Source organism: Natrix helvetica (assembly GCF_964273705.1).
Source record: "Natrix helvetica genome assembly, chromosome: 5".
NCBI lineage: Eukaryota > Metazoa > Chordata > Lepidosauria > Squamata > Natricidae > Natrix > Natrix helvetica.
The window spans coordinates 112,435,453-112,449,716 of NC_138551.1; the positions used below are offsets into that span (position 1 = coordinate 112,435,453).

At 41.7% G+C, this 14,264-nt stretch overlaps 1 long non-coding RNA gene across 1 annotated transcript; it reads right to left on the reverse strand.

Moving 5' to 3' along the window:
* Positions 1–13,507: 13,507 nt before the first annotated feature.
* On the reverse strand, positions 13,508–14,047 carry LOC309392575. The gene is made up of 3 exons (XR_014175465.1): positions 14,028–14,047; positions 13,865–13,930; positions 13,508–13,752 (listed from the first exon to the last, which is right to left on the reverse strand). It is a non-coding gene; the product is annotated as an uncharacterized lncRNA (long non-coding RNA).
* Between the last annotated feature and the right edge of the window lie 217 nt (positions 14,048–14,264).

Consider the following 14,264-nt stretch of genomic DNA (forward strand, 5'->3'; position numbering starts at 1 on the left):
ACGACCACAGAGCTTTTACAGCCCAGGAGACCATCTCATTGGTATAGTCACCACTGGAGAGGAAAAATTCCATATAAACTTGCTTTTCAACGTGGCTCTTTCTCTTCAGTTTTTTTTCCAAGATTCGTAAGTCATTCAGGGGCATGGAATTGAACTCCCTCCATTCTAACACTCTCCTTCTTTTCTGTTTTTTTCCCCATTTATTCCTATAGTGGGGGATATGTCTAATTTCCTGAATGATTTTGATTTCCATGGCTTCTCTCTTTTGTCTGATTTGTGAAAGAGACTCAAATCCCAAAAGGGATCTGAAAAAGGGCTGAAAGGGCTGCAGATTATTTTCCTCTCTCTGTTCAATCCTTAATTTATCACTCGTATAATAAATTTTATTTAAAGTAGTGGTGGAACCAGTTGTAGTTGCCGTACCTCAGCCCATTTCCATATTTGTGTAACTGATCATTGCTTTTGGATCAATGTTGGCTTAAGGTTCAGTAGGCTTTTGGAGGCTTATATATTAAAAAAAATATTTGTTATTGCTGTTGATTATAATAACACCTTTTTTACAATAGGGATATTAATGATTTTTTCTACGGCTTCCAATTCATTAATGCCATTCAAATGGTCAACAACAATTCCCAGCTCCTGCACAATCTCACACTTGGCTACAACCTCCATGACAACTATTGGAGCACTTTACTCACTTCAGATGCCTTGCTGGACATTCTCTCCACTGGAGAAGCCAATGTCCCCAACTACGGCTGTGGAAGGAAGGAGAACCTTCTGACTCTGATTGATGGAGCTAGAAGGGACATCTCCATCCAGATGTCAACATTAGGAGGCACCTACAAAGTCCCACAGGTTTGTGTGTGTTTTTCTCCATTTTGTAAAGTGAGGGGTGGGTGGTGGTGAGTGAGCAATAGATGCAATCATGTCTTCTCCATGGACTCCAAGAGCTGCTTTTCTCCATATTAGCAAAAATTTCAATATGTTACCCTATTGTGTTCATGTTGAGATTAATCATAAAGGCCTGAAATGCAAGCAATACATTCCCTGGAGAAGACATTAACTGATCAAAAAACATCCCTGGTTGTTGGGGCCTCTAGTGGCATCTTCATTTTCACATGTAAATAATTCCTGTCCTATCCAGTTGAATTGAAGTTGGCAATACTAGCATTTTATCTATCTAAAAAGTGGAATAAAAAGGACTCTAGCAATTATAGGTCAAACTAGACTAGCAAATATTGTGGTTAAAATTTATGCCATGATCCTCTTAGTTAAACTTGAAAAAAATGCATTCCTTGCAGAAGAAACAGAAGATTTTAGGTAGTGAACAGCTATATAGATTTTATAATAAATATTGCATGTCAATAATCTAATATTGGTAACAAATTTGTCTTGAAATATCTCATCTATATCAACAAAGTAAAACATGGTTTGCTAGCTTTCTAGATGTTAGTGCATTTGTCATAAATAACAGATAAATGTTATATAGGAAATTGATTGCCCTCAAAATGGAGCTCCACCTGTTAGTCCTGATCCAGGCTCTTTCTCCATGTCCTTGTTTGAGAGGGAGGTTTGGGCTCAATGGAGCAATGAGAAGAAGGATTGATACTTACCAAGGAGGAAGGGAAGGATGCATATTTGAACCCTTGTTATTCACTCTAGATGTTGAAAACTTACTTCAATTAATGAAGAATCCAAAAACACATCATAAATAAATGTTATTTCCTTCTTTGACAAAAATTGCTAAATTAGAGGACCAGCTAAATGCACATAGTATACCGTACTTGGATTTTAGAAAGGCTTTGACAAAGTAAACCACCATCTACTTCTTCGAAAGCTAAAAATATGTGGGATAGACAGCATCACCCCCAGATGGACTCAGTCTGTGGTCCTCAGTGGAACTCCATCTGCAGGGAGGGAAACAAGCAGTGGGGGACCCCAAGGTTCCATTTTAGGCCCAGTCCTCTTCAACATCTTCATCAATGGTTTGGATGAGGGATAGATGGGGAACTCATCAAATTTACAGATGACACTAAACTGGCAGGAATAGCCAACACCCCAGAAGACAGGCTCAAGATCCAGGTGGATCTAGATAGACTTGAACCCTGGGCCTAACAAAATGAAATCCAATGTAGAGAAAAATAAAGTCTTACACTGAGGCTAGAAAAACCAAATGTACAGGTACAGATTAGGTGAAACCTGGCTCAATAGCAGGAACTGTGAGAGGGATCTTGGAATCTTAGAGGACAATCTCTCAAATGTGAGCCAACAGTGTGTGGCAGCAGCCAAAAAAAGCCATTGGAATCCTAGGCTGCATCAACAGAAGGACAGAATCCAAATCACGTGAAGTATTGGTACCATTTTATAATGGCTTGGGAAAACCACCCTTGGAATAGGGTATTGATGGTGAACCTTTTTGGCACTGAGTGCTCTTGTCAGGGACATGATCTGGAAGAAGAGTTGCCCAGTGTGCTTGCGCACCAGGTAGCTCCTCTTCTGGTTTCTGGCAATGACATGCACGGGCAGCTGATCGTTGTGCACATGTGCACCAGAAATCCAGAAGAGCAACGGGCAAGGCCACGAGTGCCAGGCAACGTGGCTCTGCATGCCACTTAGCCCAAGCTAAGAAGCTGAGGCAAAGGGCACCATTTCCCCTCCTGGGCCTCCGTGCATCCACCTTTTGCTCTCCCCAGCCCCCAGAAGCATTCTGTCTGCCAAAAACTTTGGACTTACTTTGCAGTTTCAGTGTGTGGATCTTGTGAAGGCAAGGCCTGCACTAAGCCAGCGGATGGGGGCTGGTGTGTGTGTGTGTGGGTGATTTGGGCGGGGCAGCCTCATGGCCCCACATTGGCCAAATTAATGGCTTCAGTGGGCTGTATCCGGCCCATGGGACATAGTTTCAGGACCCTTGGTATAGGATCTCCTTCTTAAGAGAGCAGAGGGTTGGACTAGAAGACCTCAAAGGTCCTTTCCAACCCTTTTGTTTTGTTATAGGTTCTGTTATAGGTACAGATGTTTAGCATGCTAAATACCTCTTGGAACATGCTGATTTACACTGTGATATTATCATACTTACACATTGGATTATATACCCTGTAAAGACTTGGGTTCTTTTGTCATAATAATTATCTGATAATAAATCAAGTTCAAAAGTTATGGTCTTTGGGAAATGACATCCTAGCCATAGATGGTCAGCCAATAGAGCAAATAAGACCTTTCCTTACCTGGGGTTCTTTTCTCTGAGACTGAATCTTGGCTCCCTCATCATCAAAGGAGCTCAGTTAGATCAAAGACATGAGTGAAAGTGGTGCTTAAAAGAAAACCTCATAGCTCTCCAGCTTCCTCAGCTCCAATTATTGAAGTATATGAGGCCAAGGTTTCCCCAATGTTCTTACATCAATCTGATGTTTGGGGCTTCAGAGAGAAACCACCAGCAGAACCAACCCAATCACGGACTCTGAGGAGGATCTTGGGGTGGACAAAAGGACTCCAGCTGCTGCCCCTCAGAGCTGATTTGGGAATTTACACAATTTCTGCTTTGTATAAATTCAGAAAATATGGATATTGGCATTTAATCTATGGAAATTGACAAAACTTCAATTAAAGACCAATGTTGGATTGCATTACTGACAAATTGTATGTGGAACTAAGGTCTCCCTGTTTCTTGTAAAATTGGAGAAGAAGCTAAAAAGATTCCTCCACAAAGAATCTGGGATGTAGAAGTAGAAAAAGATGCAGAAATCCTCAAATATTATAGTAGGCCCTTTATTGGAACAAAACACTTCAGTTGGCACTTGCACACGTTAACCTAATTGCAGAATTTTTTTCAAGTTTTTCATTTTTTTCATTTTTATAACAAATAACCAGATGTATATTGCTACATAACCAACATTTTTTATATTATTAAATTTACATCAATTCATCTTACCATCAACCCCCAAAAACTATTATTGGCACTTCTGCTTTCCATACACCATATTTGTACCCTATCCATCACTTTCTTCTCCCTCTCTCCTCCTCCTCCCTACCTCCTTTCTTCTCTCTGTCATCTTTCTCTTCTCTACTTCCCCACCCCCTCTCCTTCTCCTTTCTCCCCTTTCCACTCCTTCTTTCTCTCTTTCTCTTCCCCCCACTGCCCTCTCTCATATCCCTCTTATCTAGTTGTGGGTTTCAAAAATTTTTAGAACTTCTTCTGTAGGTGTGGCCTGCTTTGTGGGAGTGGCTTGCCGGCCATGTGACCAGGTGGGAGTGGCTTGCCAGCCATGTGACCAAGTGGGAGTGGCTTGGCAGTCATGTGACCGAGTGGGAGTGGCTTGGCAGTCATGTGCTGAACTACCTGTTCTTTGTTTTGTGTACACAAACATAATGTACAATCGGTACAACTGTTAACTCTTTATACTGTATATAATCTCTGAAAATGTAAAAGAGAAAACATAGGACTCCCCAGTCTGTCCCAACCGCATTTCAGCTTCTGCAACTTCCCTCCACCCTCAAAATCCAGGGCCAATAAGTTATATTTCAATCCTACACAACAGAAACAACCCTCCCCCCAAACACACACATGCACATACACACACTGCTTCCATTTCTTTGAAGGATTTTTCAGCACCTGTCCCTGCATAAAGAGGCTCAAGGAAAGATAATCAATTTCTGATTGGATTTAGAAGTACTTAGAAGTAGCAAAAGTTCCCACCGCTTTCCAGTGTCTCAAAAGCCCATCATAAAGGCAAGAGTCTATCCTTCTGCTTCTCAGTGCAGAAATCCCTAATACGTTCCCGTAGATTTCAAAAGCATCACTTGGAAGCAGAAACGGCCAATGTTGACCCTCAGGAGTTGTCACTGCTGTATAAGGTTTCTTTAGTGCTGTGAGCTATACAATTTAATGTTTCTGCACACTGCTATCAAGCAATTTAAGCAGGAATATACCTCTGAGAGTAAACAGGTATTTTGCTTAGGGCATTTGTATTTTACTGCAACAAGCAAGCACTCGCCCTCTAAATAAGTTAGACAGTCATAATATTAAAACTTGATAAGTGTTCTTAACAAGAAATTCAGAATGGTAGCATCACATATACATTCCAAAAATACTTATGATATTTGCACAACCACCTGCTTTTCAGTTCCTGTCTTCTTAACTAATGGGAGACTGAAACCCAATAAATATATCCCCAATAAAAAAGAATAGTATGTCGGAGTACTGAAAAACTCAGCCAAATGGGAAAATGCAAAGAAAAAAATACCGGACTTCCTGCTAAGAAGTAACAATTTATATATAATATGCACAATTCTTTTAGTTAAATTATTGCTGAACAATTTATAATAGTTCCATCACAATATTATTCTAAGATATTTGCCTCTACTACCCTACTTCCTAGATGTTCACTAATGTCTCTCTCCCCCCCCCCCCAAGATTTAAGGGTATGTTAAACAGTTTTGATGAAAGTTGCATGATATGAAACTTCTCTCCTTTGAAATGTTTGGTTTTAATTCTCCAATGAATCCAAAGGAATGTTTCACGCTTCCTTGTTACACAGCATTTGTTTCAGCTTTCCATAGCTCTCCCTAAAACCAACCAAGGAAGATAAAATCACAGAAATCTAATACTGCTGTGCATGGCTTTGCACTAAATTATCTGTATAGTAAGCCAAAAATAGTTTAAGGTTATAATTATCCCACCTGTTTCCCCCATTAACATGCAAATACATTTTTATTGTTCAGAGACTGCATGAGAGATTCCCCAGTCCTTGCAAAATATCACATTACATCCACATAAAGGGAGCAGCAACTTCTCTGTGAATTGGGGGGGGGGGTGTCAGCTTCTCTCTGCCATTCAAAGGCTGCAGCAGGGAGAATCCCATTTTTTCCTCTCCCCCCATTCACAGAGGAGCTGCAGCTCCCTTTATGCTCCCCCTGGCCCCCTCCCTCCCGGGGGTCGAAGCACTTGAAAAGGACAGGCAGGCTGCCACAGCTTCACTGAGAAGACATTTCTGAGAAGAGAAACTTCTCTGGTCTGGCTGCACCCGAGCTGGTGGAGCGCATGCGCCTCCAACCACACGGCTCACCTGCACTGGCTGGCGATGGACGGGTGGTTGCGGGCGCTCCATCAGCTCGGGTGCAGCCGGACCGGAGAAGTTTCTCTTCTCAGAAATGTCTTCTCAGTGGAGCTGTGGCAGGCTGCCTGTCCCTTTCAGGCGCTTCGACCCCCGGGAGGGAGGGGGCCTGAGGGGGCCATAAAGGGAGCCGCAGCTTCTCTGTGAATGGGGTGGGTGTGGTGAAGTTCAGCTTCTCTCTGCCATTGAAAGGCTGCAGCAGGGAGAATCCCAACTTTTTTCCTCTCCCTCCATTCAGAGCGGAACTGCTAATGGGGCTTGGGTTTCCAGCCCGACAGCCCCGCTGCTTCTGGACGTCTATTGCAGTCGCGAGGAGCCGAGGAGAGCACAAAGGTTCTCATCGCTCTGGGAAGCTGCGAAAGCAGCTGGGAGAGGCGCACGGCTTGGTTTAGCCTCCCTGGACATCGCAGCAGCAGCCTCAAGTGTGCCGATCTTGGCATTTTTCGCATTGGGGCGTGCTGCAAGAGTGAGTGAGTGAAGATCACTTGCTTTGCTGAGCACGGGGCGATGGGGCTGCACCTCCACCATCAGCAATCTGGGAAGGGTCCTCACTCACTCTCTCTTGCAGAACGCCCCGATGAGAAAAACACCGAGGTCAGCACACTTGGGGCTGCTGCTGCGACATCCAGGGAGGCTAAACCAAGGCTCGCGGCTTCCCTTTGCACTCTTCTCTGCGCTATCCTTGGCTCCTCGTGACTGCAATAGCCATCAAGAAGCAGCGGGGGCTCTCGGGCTGGAAACCCAAGCCCCATTAGCCCCAAAAGCCGCTTCTGGACATCTATTGCAGTAGCAAGGAGCGCGAGGAGAAAAGCGTGAAGTCCAGCAAAGCAGGAAGGTTCTGGACGTGTTCTACCGAAGAGGTTAAAACTGACAAAAACCCACCCCTGCTCCTATCCCTCTCTTCTTCCCTTCCGTATCTTTTCTACTCTACACTCTTCATCTCATTTACTTGGTGTATTTCAGCTTCTGAGCGAGCTCCATTTTATGTTGATGGTATTTATAATTTCTTTTCGATAAACATCTTTAGTTTTAACATATATCCTCCTTCTTTCTTTTTGAAAGAAAAAAAAGTATACATATATAGCAATTATATTTTTAATCACCACCACCCCAACCTATTTTTAGCCAAAATGTGGACCTAGTTACAATGCCCAGGTATTCTCATTATAATATTATACAATTATACATCATTACACACCCCAAATTTTTATTTCTGTCTTTATAATCTCAATAATTTTTCATTATAAGTATGTTTCATGTTCCCCCTCCATTTTTCCATATCTTGACTTAGCGTACCTTTAATTTTCTTTAAATAACAATCCTTAATGTTCAATGTTCATTACAATTCCCTTAATCTACTATGTAGAATAACAAGCACTACACATCTCACTTTGTTCATCTTCTTAAAAATTCTATATGTATCCATATTTCATATATTTTAACCTATACTTAGTTGTCTTTCCATTGTCATATTCAATCAATTAGCAACTTAGTTTAATTATCATGTATAAGAGTGAATCACATACCTCTACTTTATATTCTCCACTTGACAGTTTCATGTGTCCATATTTCATATATTTTAACCTTTATTTAATTATCTTTCCATTTTCATATTCAATCAGTTATCAACTCAGTTTAATTATCATATAAAAGAATAAATCATAACTTTATATTTAACTTTATATTTTCCACATAAACAATTCTAGGTATCTATTTTTTTCCTAGTAAGTCTTTTGTCCCAATTCTCTATTCCTGTCTCTTCCCTTTTCTTTGTTGCGACATGTCCACCCTCTTTAATTTTTACCCAAACCACTGTCAAACTGTGAAATCTTTTGTCTGCTTTTTAGTTCCCTTTGTTGAGACATATCCCCCCTTTTCAATTTTCCCTATACCACTGTCAAACCCAGAGAATTCTTTTGTCTCTTTTGTACTTCCCATCGTTTCTACCACTTTCTAGGTTTTTCTACCACTTCATTATCCTCCCCCTCTTCTTTCTTCACTTCCTGCTTCTCCTCAGATTCTGACTTCAAAATTCTATTTAAACTTAGTTTTAGTGATTTATGCATTTTTAATGATTTCACGTAATTCTTCAAATTCCCACCTTTCCATAGTGTCCATGTCAGCCTCTTGCTATTGGCTGCCATAGAAATGGGGAGGGTGGGGGCTTATGGTATTTGGGAAGGGAATCTTATGGTATTGCAGGAGTTATGGTACTGGAGGAGTTATGTAGGAGGGAGTTTTGTTTTCACCATCTTCTGAGCATGCTGATTGGACACTGGATTGGGGTAATTGTGGGGAGGGTCCTGGGTAATTGTTTGATATATACCGTATTTTTCGCCCTATAAGACGCACTTTTTTACTCCAAAAAAGAGGGTGAAAATCTGGGTACGTCTTATTCGCCGAATGTAGCCACCTGGGTCATCTAAAAATGGGGCAGGCAAAGCGGGCGTTGCAGAGATCATGATGGCTGGAAAGGAGAGAGGTTTCGCTTTCAGAGCTCCTGCTCGGCTGGGCTCCCGGGAGGGCTTAGGCAGGGGCGGGGGCAGCGGCTCCTCACATTGCTGGGGAGTGAAGTTGTTATGGCCATTGTCTCCCCTGAGCTGCCCCCCCCCCGAATCTCTGAGGCACCTTTCGCTTGCAGGAGGAGGAGTGAGGGCCGAGTATACCAAAGCCTCTGAGTAACTGGGAAAGAAAGCCGCGCTTGGAACCTGCCGAAAACTGCCGCCCGAAAAGCACGCCTTTCTTTCCCAGTTACTCAGAGGCTTTGGTTTAAGGAGGCGCTGCTTTAAGGCTCCTGAGAATCCGGAGAGATTGGGGGGGGTGGAGGAAGGGAAGGGAAGGGGAACAATCTCCTTTTTACAAAACTTTTCTCAGAACGCTAGATTGGGAAGTTAAAAACCTAGAAAGGGACACGATCAAGCTTGATTCAAAGGCTTTGCTTCCTGAGAATCCGGAGAGATTGGGGGATGGGTGGGTGGAGGAAGGGAAGGGAAGAGGAACGATCTCCTTTTTACAAAAGCTTTTCTCAGAACGCTAGATTGGGAAGTTAAAAACCTAGAAAGGGACATGATCAAGCTTGATTCAAAGGCTTTGCTTCCTGAGAATCCGGAGAGATTGGGGGTGGGTGGGTGGAGGAAGGGAAGGGAAGAGGAACGATCTCCTTTTTACAATCTCCTTTCCAGCAGCATTCACTCAAACCAGATGCATATGAGGGGGTTAGAGACCACCAGATGAAATATTGGGTTAGAGAGCACCAGATGAGATATGAGGGGGTATAAGACCACTAGATTCACTGTTTACTGACTTTACTAACTGTTAATGAGAGTAAAGATAGTTCTTAATATGTTACATGGTTGACATAAAATTGTTCTTAAACTGCTGTTAACTTTATACAGTTGATATAAAATATTTTACTACAGTATTTGATTCAGAATCTTTTTTTTCTAGATTTTCCTCCTTTAAAATTGGGTGCGTCCTATATGCCGGAGCGTCTTATAGGGTGAAAAATACGGTACTTGTTTGTGCCTTTTTGGCTCAGATCTTGCTTTTCCTTTTTGCTGCTTTCAATTCTTATCTAGTAAAAGTACTTTATCTCTATTCAAATGGAGTTGAGTTTTTTCTTTATTGGATATTAAAGGAGGCATGCCTGACAGTCCAGTTTCCAAAATTACAGTTAGTCAACAGTTAATTACAGTTTAAATCCCAGGTTTTTCAAGGTTTTTCTTATTTCATAGTTCTGGTCCACTTTTAATTCTGATTCAGCTAAAGGGAAGAGGAAGAGAAGAGGGAGACATCTTGATCAATTTGCTTTCTTTGTTCTTCCCTCTGGCAAATAACTATCGTATTTTTCAGAGTATAAGACGCACTGGAGTATAAGACACACCCAGGTTTTAAAGAGGCAATTTTTTTAAAAAGGTAGGTAGGTAGATAGAGCGATAGAGAGGGAGAGAAAGAGAGAGAAATGCAGTAGGTAGGTAGGGAGAGAGAGAGAGTAGTTAGGGAGGGAGGGAGGGAGGGAGGGAGAGAGAGAGAGAGAGAGAGAGAGAGAGAGAGATACAGTAGGTAGGTAGGGAGAGAGAGAGAGAGTAGCTAAGTAGGTAGATGTTTCCAGGTGTATTTATCCATGTGTTGGAGAAGGAAATTGCTGACAAACTAGTGCCTAAAACTCACCAATCACTCTAACTAAACAGCTTTCCAAAAGTGGAGGGAAGCTTTGCACTCTGCAAACCTCTCCAAAACGGCCCGTTTTTTTTCAAATAAAAGACATGCATAGCCTTATGGAGGCTTATGGAGTACTGCTGGGGGCTGGGGGGGCAAAAAATGGTCCATTCCTTGCTCATTTCTGCCCTCCCCAGCACCCAGGAGCTCTCTGAAAGCCTACATAAGGCTATGAACGGCCATTTTGGTTAAGGGGGTGGGGCTTCAGGAGGCAAAAAGTGCTGTATTCGATGTATAAGATGCATCCAGATTTTCAGCCTCTTTTTAGAGGAAAAAAGGTGCGTCTTATATTCCGAAAAAATATGGTACATATTTTTTTCCGCTCTTGATTCCCCCTCCCCTTGTTACCTTCCAACTCTCATTTGTTATAGTTGCTTAAAATATATTAATTGGAATGAACTGGAACAAAGCAAGTCTCCTTGGTAGGAAACTTTTGTTTCTCCTCGCCTCCTGTTCCCCCCCCCCAAATTCTGATTGATATCTGTTGGTTAATTAATTCTTCTTGCCAAGGTTTCACATTCCATTCATTGCTCAGACAATATTAGATTATAAATGAGAAAATAGTGCTTTTTTCTTGATTTTTCCTTTGTTACATTCCACCTCTCATTAATTAGAGTTACTTGTGATATATTAGTTAGAAGAAGCTCAAACAAAGCAAGTTTCCTTAGTATGTTTTTAACTTCCATTTCACCCCTCCTTCTTCCATTCCTTTGTAAAATTCCCAATTATCAATTAATCTCTTTTAAAGACACAATCTTTTCAAGTCCAGATTCAAAGTTTGTGTTTAAATGGGTTAGTCACTTCTCTGTTTTTTCTTTTCTGTCTCCAAGTTGTTTTAAACAACGAGTTCTTTTTGGGCTTAATGATTAAACCAACATTTCCCCCCTTCTTTCTTTCTTTCTGCCAAAAGTCCACCAATATTATTTATACTCAAAAGGTTCTTTGCCTTTCCAAATTCTGATTTATGTCTGCTGGTTAATTACATCTTCTTACCAGGCTTTACATTTCTTCTCCTCCATGCTCCTGCTCAAATGCTTTGGCCAGAAGGCAGCAGCTTGTGCAGCCATGTTGCCATGCTGCCTTCCCCGACGCCGATTCAGAGGGCTAATCTCTGACCTACGAGGGACCTGTTATATTCCCCTCTGGGACTGATGAGATGCAGCCCCTTCTTCACTCCCACCCCCCAGGGAAGATCTGACCCAAAAAGGATCTCGGCATTGATTTGTCAGACAGAATTTATGTGAGGCTCTTCAGAGCCCACATTTTCCATTTGTCTCTTTGGGGTACTTCCGGTTGAATCTAATTGTTGTAAATTGTAGGGGTGATACAGTAATATGATTTACATTTCATTGTTTTTTAATTTGTTTATCAATTTCCACTTTTATTATACAATCTTGCTAATATTCTGTCTTTAATATTTTAAACAATGTCTAATTAAAAAATTACTCTAATGCCTTCATGAGAACAAGATTGGATTTATTAAAATATAATAGTTTGGACTTGATTTGACCCCAAATATAACACAGCATTCTTCATTGTGCACGGGATTTGAATGCAGCTCAGAATCTGATAAGTCCAGTGAAACTCTGAAGATGAGGCTACGGATTAACAGCTTTTATTTCTGCAGAAAGCAAAAGACTGGATGACCTTTTTGTCTCCCACCTTAACAGAGCAGGCAGAGAGAGAAAAATAGGCATGCGGCAAAAACTTTTCCAAACATCTTATAGCTCACTTAGCTTGCACAGAACGTCATTGCTATAGAAACATAATTTGATATTATGTAAATTTCATGATTTTTCTCAGTACTCTGAAAACAATAGACTTTAGAATGGAAAAGAAATACCGTATTATAAGACACACCTTTTTCACTCAAAAAAGAGGGTGAAAATCTGGTGCTCCTTATACACTGAATACAGCATTTTTTGCCTCCCTAAACCCCGCCCCCTTTGCCAAAATGGCCATGCATAGCCTTATGGAGGCTTTCAAAGAACTCCTGGGGGCTGGGGAGGGCAGAAATGAGCAAAGAATGGGCAGTTTATTGTCCCCCCCCCCAGCCCCTAGGAACACTCTATAAGCCTCCATAAGGCTATCCATGCCCTTTTTTTGATGAAAAATGGGGCAGTTTTTGCTTGTTTTTCACCCCCTTCACCCCCCAGGAGCACTCTACAAGCTTCCTAAGGGCTATTCATGCCCTTTTTTTGAAAAAAATGGGCCTGTTTTGGCAAAAAACACCGTTTTTGGGAAGTTTGCACAGTGCAAAACCTTTTTTAAAAAATTTGTGTCTTCAAAACCTTGGTGCATCTTATACTCAGATGCGCCTTCTACATTTTCTGGGGTATAAATCAGAGCTTTGTTAGAGAATGCTGAACACACATTTTAAGTTACAAGAAAGGCTACATGGCAGAATTCACATTTTACTTTTCACAAGAAGTTACTTTGCTAGTCTATGCTTGACAATTTGCCTAGAAGTTTCATCTATGTAGTTGGCACATTCGGTTACAATGGAGCTTCTCTCAACAGCAATTTAACAAACGCTGAATTAGGTTACACTGTCTATGCTCTAATCCTTTCAATTGCTTTTTCAGATCAATTATGAAACAGCTTCAGAGGCTCTGAGTGATAAAAGACGATTCCCCTTTTTCTACTGGATGGTCCCCAAAGAAGGATTCCAGTACCCAGCAATTATCCAACTGCTCCTCCATTTCAGATGGACCTTGATTGGCCTCTTTGCTTCAGACACAGAGGAAGGAGAGAATTTCATGAGGACTTTTACTCCTGTGCTTGTCAGAAATGGAATTTGTGTGGTTATATCACAACAATTCTCAAAGACTGGATATACTGCATACCTCAGGGATTCCCTCTCTAAGTGGAGACAAGTCAATGTCTTTGTTCACTTCATGGAATATGTTTCCGTTTGGAACAGAATTCTTCCTTTCCATTTAATACTTATGCGTCTGCCAGGACCCATTGAAGGGAAAGTCTGGATCAGTGGTGGGTTTCAATTTTTTTTGGAACCTACTCTGTGGGTGTGGCCTCCTTTGTGGGAGTGGCTTGCTGGCCATGTGACCTGGTGGGAGTGGCTTGCCGACCATGTGACTGGGTGGGAGTGGCTTGCCGACCATGTGACCAGGTGGTAGTGGCCAAGACGATATCACTGAATTCTTTGCCCCAATGGATGAACTACAATAAGATTAAAATAAGTACAAAAACAATAAAAGAGCAACTTACAGAAGGAAGATGACTGTTCTTGCCAGTCTTCAATATCACGGACTCCAATGAATGGGCTGCACAAAGAAGAGACACAGAAATGAACTCTTTCATTGCATGCACTGCATTGGGATGAAACCAGCACACAAAATAATAGAAAAGGAAAATTACTCTCCTTTTTTGCGTCTTCTGCACCACCACCTCATGCTCCAACAACCTGTACAAAGGAGAGACACAGAAAGCAAGACTTTAATTGCTTGCACTTCACTATCTCAAGGATGAACACAGCACAGACCACACCACACCCAGCAATAAAGACAGCTACTTACAGAGGAAGGATCCCTGGCTTGCCGGTCTTCTGCACACCACCTTATCGATTTATTTTGCTCAAAAACCTGCACAAAGGACAGACACAGAAAGCAAGACTTTAATTGCTTGCATTACTATATTATGGATGAAACAAGCACACAAAGCAATAAAAGAGCTACTTACATAGGAAAGATGACTGTCCTAGCGGTCATACTTTGTTGTCTCTTCATCCTGTTAAATAATACTAACTGCTGAATAACTAAAACAATATTGGACTCAATTGTGGTTGTAAGCTGAGGACTATAGGTAACAGAAGGGACCTCTGTTTTCACCCAACAATGTACAGTCTTTTCAGGAAGGGTGTCCCCCAACAAACAGCTGCTGGAATTGTGTTTGCACAACAGTGGAAAAACAGAGATA